Consider the following 7,238-nt stretch of genomic DNA (forward strand, 5'->3'; position numbering starts at 1 on the left):
CAGACCAGCGAAGGTATGTCTGGGATGGTAGCTGGATCTAAAGAGGAACGCGTGTGTGTCTGTGTCTTCAAAAAAGACTTATCTCCAGTTTACCTGTTTCCTCAAAATTGTCCCCTTTAATCCTCATGCCCTCTTCGGTCATTTTTGTACATTTTTCTCAAGTTTTTTTTTTCATTTTGTGATCATTTTTGCTGTGTTACTTCTTATGGCATGAAATTTTGTAGGAATCCTTCTTTTCAGTCAAATTTTTTAAATCCAGTGTTTTTTACTCTTACATGTCTTTTATACTTAAATGATTCATTTTGTACCCTCTGGACACCTTCGAGGCAAAAATGTCCACGCACACAAAAACTGTTATTAAATCATCATATATCAATATTTTTTCTGCTTTTTTTTCATGAATCACTTAAACAACTTCTAACCTAATCAAAACCACCAAACATTCAATAATTTTCAGGATTTTAACCCTTTAAATGCCAGTTTATGTATTTGAAGTATGTCATTTTTTATAAAAAAAAACACAAAAAATGATTTTTTTCCCATATAATGAATAATATGTAGATGGGGCTTTGGTGGTGATTAGAGGCTTGGATATGTCAAAGATAAGCAACAAAACTGATTTGATTGCATTAGTATTTTTTATGTAATTCCAGATACTCCCTCTGGACACCTTCGAGGCAAAAATGGCCCCATTGACTTCCATTATAACCACATGTTTTGATCTCACTGCCTTTACAGTATAAAACCATGTATTCTGTAATGTCAGCATTTCATTTGGAAGAAAACTAGTCATATTTGACATTTTTACAGTATTTCACCAGATTCAACCATTTTGCCCTTGTAGGCCGATGCATGAAATTATAGTTATATTATGGAGCTCTGTGTGTGTATGTATGCGTGTGTGTGTGTGCATGCATGCATGTATGCATGTCTGTGTGTGAGAGAGAGTTTGTGTAAATCTGTAAACAAACAATGATAATTTTAGTGGTGAAAAAAGCGCACCTTACTTTAGCCAGTTATATTATGGAGCCGTGTGTGTGTGTGTGTGTGTGTGTGTGTGTGTGTGTGTGTGTGTGTGTGTGTGCATGCATGCATGTCTGTGTGTGAGAGAGAGTTTGTGTAAATCTGGGTGAAAAAAGGGCTTCTTTTGAAGGATGCATTTCATGTGTCTTTGAAGACGTGCTTGAATAAAAACATTGTCTCCTGCATTTGTTGTAAACAGAAACAACTATTAGTGTGTTCATGCACCTGGCTCTAGAGAAGGAGACAGACCTGGAGCAAAGAGAAGGAGCCTTTATCTTCCAGCCAACTGCAGGACTCATCTGAAGATGACACAAGTTTCTGGAGTCTGACACAAAATGGTCACTGGTGTCCTCCAACTCTGTGAGTGCCTCTAACCCTTCCTCTGAAAGTGGAGAGGACACTGAAGATCCTGTCCATCCTAACATTGAATGGACAGTGAAGAATTGGCAAGTCTGGTCTCCATCTAATACTGAGACGCTGCGCAACATTCAAGCACCGACCGGCATGATGTCAGAGCCCACGAGATATGCCATATCAAGAATCCATGATGTGGCATCCTCTTTCGACCTTTTCTTCACTCTTGACATGATCAGCTGATTCAGGAAATGACAAACCTACACGGGAGGTGTTCAATCTCAGGATGGAGTGATGTGGATGCTCAAGAGATTTTAACATACATGGGACTTCACACTTGGCTGGTGTGTACCGGTCCAAAGGGGAATCCACCCGGAGCCTGTGGGATGTCCATAGTGGGAGACCAGTCTTCAGGGCCACCATGTCCCACAAACCATTTGAAATGATAAGCGCCAGTTTACAGCACATGCAGGAGACAATGTTTTTATTCAAGCACGTCTTCAAAGACACATGAAATGCATCCTTCAAAAGATGCCTTTTTTCAGCCCTAAAGTGATCATTGCTTGCTTACAGGTTCACGCCAAACTCACACACACACACACACAACACATACACATACAACACATACACACACACATAATACACACACACACACACACACACACACACACACACACACACACACACCCACACACACCCACACACACACACACACACACACAGCTCCATAATATAACTATAATTTCATGCATCGGCCTACAAGGGCAAAATGGTTGAATCTGGTGAAATACTGTAAAAATGTTAAATATGACTAGTTTTCTTCCAAATGAAATGCTGACATTACAGAATGCATGGTTTTATACTGTAAAGGCAGTGAGATCAAAACATGTGGTTATAATGGAAGTCAATGGGGCCATTTTTGCCTCAAAGGTGTCCAAAGGGAGTATCTGGAATTACATAAAAAATACTAATGCAATCAAATCAGTTTTGTTGCTTATCTTTGACATATCCAAGCCTCTAATCCCCACCAAAGCCCCATTCCCCTATGATTTATTTTATGGAAAATAATTAATGTTTTGTTGGGTTTTTCATAAATAATTGTTACTTCAAAGATTTAAAACTGGCATTTAAAGGGTTAAAATCCAGAAAATTATTACATTTTTGGTAGTTTTGAGCAATTTACAAGTTGCTTAAGTGATTTATGAAAAAAAAGCAGAAAAGAATATTGATATATGATGATTTAATATCAGTTTTTTGGACATGTACATTTTTGCCTCGAAGGTGTCCAAAGGGAGTATCTGGAACTATGTAAAAAATACTAATGCAATCAAATTAATTTTGTTGCTTATCTTTGACATATCCAAGCCTCTAATCACCACCAAAGCCCCATCTAGATATTATTCATTATATGGAAAAAAAAATATTTTTTTGTGTTTTTTGTAATAAAAAATGAAATACTTCCAATACATAAACTGGCATTTAAAGGGTTACAATCCTGAAAATGATTGAATGTTTGGTAGTTTAGATTAGGTTAGAAGTTGTTTAAGTGATTTATGAAAAAAAAGCAGAAAAAAATATTGATATATGATGATTTAATAACAGTTTTTGTGTGCGTGGACATTTTTGCCTCGAAGGTGTCGAGAGTAAGTTTTTTTAAGGAGGGCATGAGGGTTAAGTATGGTAGTCTGTTCGTGTTCTGATAGGCAGTTGTTGAGTCCAAAAGAGAGTATGACATGTTGTGTGTCTGTTTGTGGCTGTAGTTTCTTTAAAATGGCTGTTATGTGATGGAAAGTTGCTCCGGGGTAACTGTCAACCTGTATGTCTGGATCTGTGAAAGATGGAATACGTGAGAGGTTGGAGTCCCCAACAAAGAGGGTCGACTTCCGCACCTCCAACGACCAGTCCTGTATTTTTCTGAAAGTGCGTGGATGTGTGTGTGGTTCCGGGCGCCCTGGGGAGCCAGGTGTTGCCGCAGAAACCCTGTTTGGGATGGAGGTGGATAACTCAGATGTTTGGGTTGTAATCAGCTTTACGCTTTTCATTTTTCCCTTTCTCATCATTGTTGTTTTGGTATCCACCTCAGTGATTGGGTTTCCCCCACAGGGTTCTGCAGCCAACAGCTCTGGTTCCCTCTGTTGTTTGTGAGATGTAATGGACTCTGTGGGTGAAAGAGAAATGGTGTTACTGCATGGTAGAGCAACGTTGGTAGTGATAGTGCTGCGTGCAATCTGGGGTGTGTTGGATAGTGAGTGGGTGGAGGGGTTAGAGGGGGCAGAGGGGCAGGCAAGGGACCCAGAACGAACCAATCCATGCCGCCGTAGCTCGATGTCTGACAATGGGTTCAGCTCCACCCTAACTGTGCGTCTTGGGTTTCGCTTTGGCAGGATTGGGCGCTGGATCTCCTCGCCGGGCCCCCCGGGCACCTCCAACCCCAGCGTACAGAGGCCTGAAGGACCAGGTTGTGCATCAGGAAGAGGTGGTGTAGGGCAAGAGTGGGAAGTAGGGGGAGGGGGAGGAGGGTGAGAGGAGAGAGGGGGAGAGGGAGGTGGAGAGGCATGGGGAGAGGGAAGGGGAAAGGGATGAGAGGAGGAGGGAAGTATAGTAGGAAGAAGGGGGGTGGAAAGAAGGCTGAGTTTAGGATGAGAGGAGTGAGAAGGTGGGGATGATTTCGAGAGAGATAGGGGAGGGATAGTTATAGAAGTAGTAGGATGAGAGAGGGTAGTAGGAGGAGGAGGGAGGGAGGAGTAAAGAAGAGGAAGGTGGGGAGGAGGAAGATAGGAGTGGAGGCCCTGCTGGGTGTGGAAGTGGTGGGAAGTTGTCAGGGGAGAGCTGAGATGGCGGAGGGACCTCCTCCGTCTGGGGACCCCTGGTTACGAGGTCCCTCAGTGTGGAGACAGAGGAGGCTGTAAGTTTCCTCCTATATCTAGCCCTACCCCATTGAAGTGCCTTGTTAAAAGATGCCTGTCGCGAAAGGTGGAAGGTCCTGCAGCTGTGTGGCAATGAATGTGTCGTAGTGGTCTCTAGGTATGTTCATGTTATTGTTCATCCATGTGTCTGTGTTAAGTTTGACCAGTTCTAATGTGTTATTGTTTGGTGAGGAAGGTTTGATGAAGGATGTTAGTCTGTTGATTTGTCTCATCATTCCTTGTGGAAAGATGCCTATGTGTAATGTGTTATTTATGATTTCTGAGTGGTGTATGGCCTGTAGGAGTTTGAAATATGCTTTGGTGTGGTGAAAATTATAGTTGATTGTAACGTTTTGAGGTTGGCTGTTAGCCACAGGAGGAGGTGCAGAAGGGGAGCGATGGTTTGCCATTCCCTCCACCCCTCCCCCCGTGGCCAATGTTAGTGGTGTGTACCTATTGTGAAGGGTTATGGGCATACCTGCCACAAAGCTGCAGGACAGTCCCAGCTGACACAAAAACCGCCAAAGAACATGAGAGAATGGTCAACCAGACCCAGAGACAGTTGGAGAAGACCACCTGTAGAAATAAAACTGTTTGTTAAAATTAAAACAAAAAAATAATAAAAAGCCTATCAATAGGCCCGATGAACCTTCAGTAAGAAATGAAGTTGGATATAAAGAAAAGGGGGGTTTAAGAAAGTTAAGAGAAAGGTAAAAGAAAGTTAGGCAACTTGACACTGTATAATAAAAGGTTACAGTCAGGGTAAGAAGACTTAAAACTCACAGGTTAGGAGGCCTCGTTTGTGGCTTGGGCCTTTGCCCGAGAGCACAGGGCCCTCCTTTGGTGTCCACAGTTTTCAACAGACTTAAAACAGGATAAAAAGCCACACTAAAAGTCGATAAAAAGCCATCCTATGTAGGTGGTGAGTCGTAGGTCTTCAGTGTGCACACACGGTGATGTTAGAAAGAGACTCACCCCTTAGGTGTCCTGGCTGGTGGGCTTGTTGTAAAAAAAATCCTTGTTTAAAATAGGCTGTTGCAGGTTAAAATCCTCCTGTGAGTTCAAAAAGCAATCACTGCTTTAAAAATGTTTAAAATCCAAGTAAAAATGTTGCCATAAAAGGTTTTCAAAGAAGTTTAAAAGCTGAGCTCTCTACGTTTCGCCATCAAAATGGCTTCCTCAGGAGAGAATTACTGACACCAGACATGGTCTGAGTTTAAAAGGAAAAGTTTGGGGAGGAGCCAAATCCAAGTCGGCTTTCATTGGTCAATCAATCTCCTGTTGGGGCAAACCATCTCCAGTGTCAGGGTTAAAAACAGGAAAAAGAAAAAGAGAAAAGAAAGGGGGGGTATTTTAAAAATAAGGATTTGAAGCGGATAGATAAGATTGAAAAAAGAAAAGAGAAACCTCCAGGGTCCATGGGCAATAGGTAATTAATAAAAGATGATAATAAACGATGGACTGGTCACAACCCTGTATAATAAGATAAAGAATATATAAAATAAAATAAGGGGTTTAGGAAAGGTATTCCTAGATAGGTTATATAAAATATATAGAAAAAAAATTAAGAACAGAATAATGGATAATTAGGGTTAGGAAAAGTAAAAAGATTTTTGAAAATAAAATGTAACCCTAACCCTAACCCCTAACTGGTCATACTACCTTTCCTAACGCCACCATTTACATCCCTGTAATAAACTTCTCCACCAGGTTGAACAGACGCCAACAGGCACTACTAACCACTCTGAATGAAACAATAACTTCAAAATACACCTTTCTTGCAGAAATTAATCCACTTCTTTTTCAAACAGCCAGAGACAACATACATTGGACTGCAGACACGGCCGAGATGTTGTTCAAGTATTGGAAACAACAATTAAACTACTAAGGGGGACAAACTGTCATAATACAACCCCCATTCACTCTAACATAACAAATCTTTCTGCTGTTTTCTCCCTTACGCCCACACAGCTGGAGATACTGGAAAAGGGACTCACCTTTATCCCAACACCAAAACCTCCCACCCGGCCGGAGCTCAGGGGGGACCTACATACCTTTCACAGGAGGCTGAAACTTCTGGACCATTTTCAGGGGGCAGACGGGAGCCTGTGCTCTTTACCCGGGCCGTCCTACTCGGAACCACACATAGACACATTAACACCACAAATTGCACAATTAATCATTAAAACAACCAAGCACTCACACATTGGCGCCCCTTACCACACAAAACACCCAACATTAGTCAGGAACACAAAGACATTATTAAAACATTGGGTAATAACAAATACATAGTCATAAAACCAGCAGACAAAGGGGGCCAAATAGTCATACAGGAAAAAAAACCTCACATTTTTTTAGAAGCCAACAGACAATTAAATAACAACACATATTACAAACCACTCACTCACCCATTACAGTTAGAAACACAAACACTTATCAAGGACATTACAGACAACCTTTATCAAAACAAATACATTAACTTTAAACAGAAGAAATACCGGACCGGGCCGGATGAGCCCAGGCCTCGCCTCTTTACCTCCTCCCTAAAATCCACAAGCCTCCTGTGACTTGGACGGTCCCCTTTGTTGTTCCGGTTGGCGACCAATAGTAAGTGACTGCGGATCAGAATCATACAACATCACAGAATTCATAGACCATTTCATTAACCCACTTTCTAAACTTCACCCTAGCTATATCCAAGATACATATGAATTTGTTAATAAAATAAAAAACCTCCAGGTACCCGGTCACACACTCCTTTTTTCAATAGACATAGACTCATTATACACTAACATAGAAACACCACTTGGCCTCGCTGCAATAAAACACATTTTTGATAAACACCCAGACCCATCCAGACCTGACAGCCAAATTTTACAGTTACTCCATCTCACACTTACCAGAAATGACTTCACCTTTAACAATAAACACTATCTCCAGCTTTGTGGGTGTGCT

The sequence above is a fragment of the Perca fluviatilis genome, chromosome 18, assembly GCF_010015445.1.
Source record: "Perca fluviatilis chromosome 18, GENO_Pfluv_1.0, whole genome shotgun sequence".
Classification (NCBI taxonomy): Eukaryota; Metazoa; Chordata; class Actinopteri; order Perciformes; family Percidae; genus Perca; species Perca fluviatilis.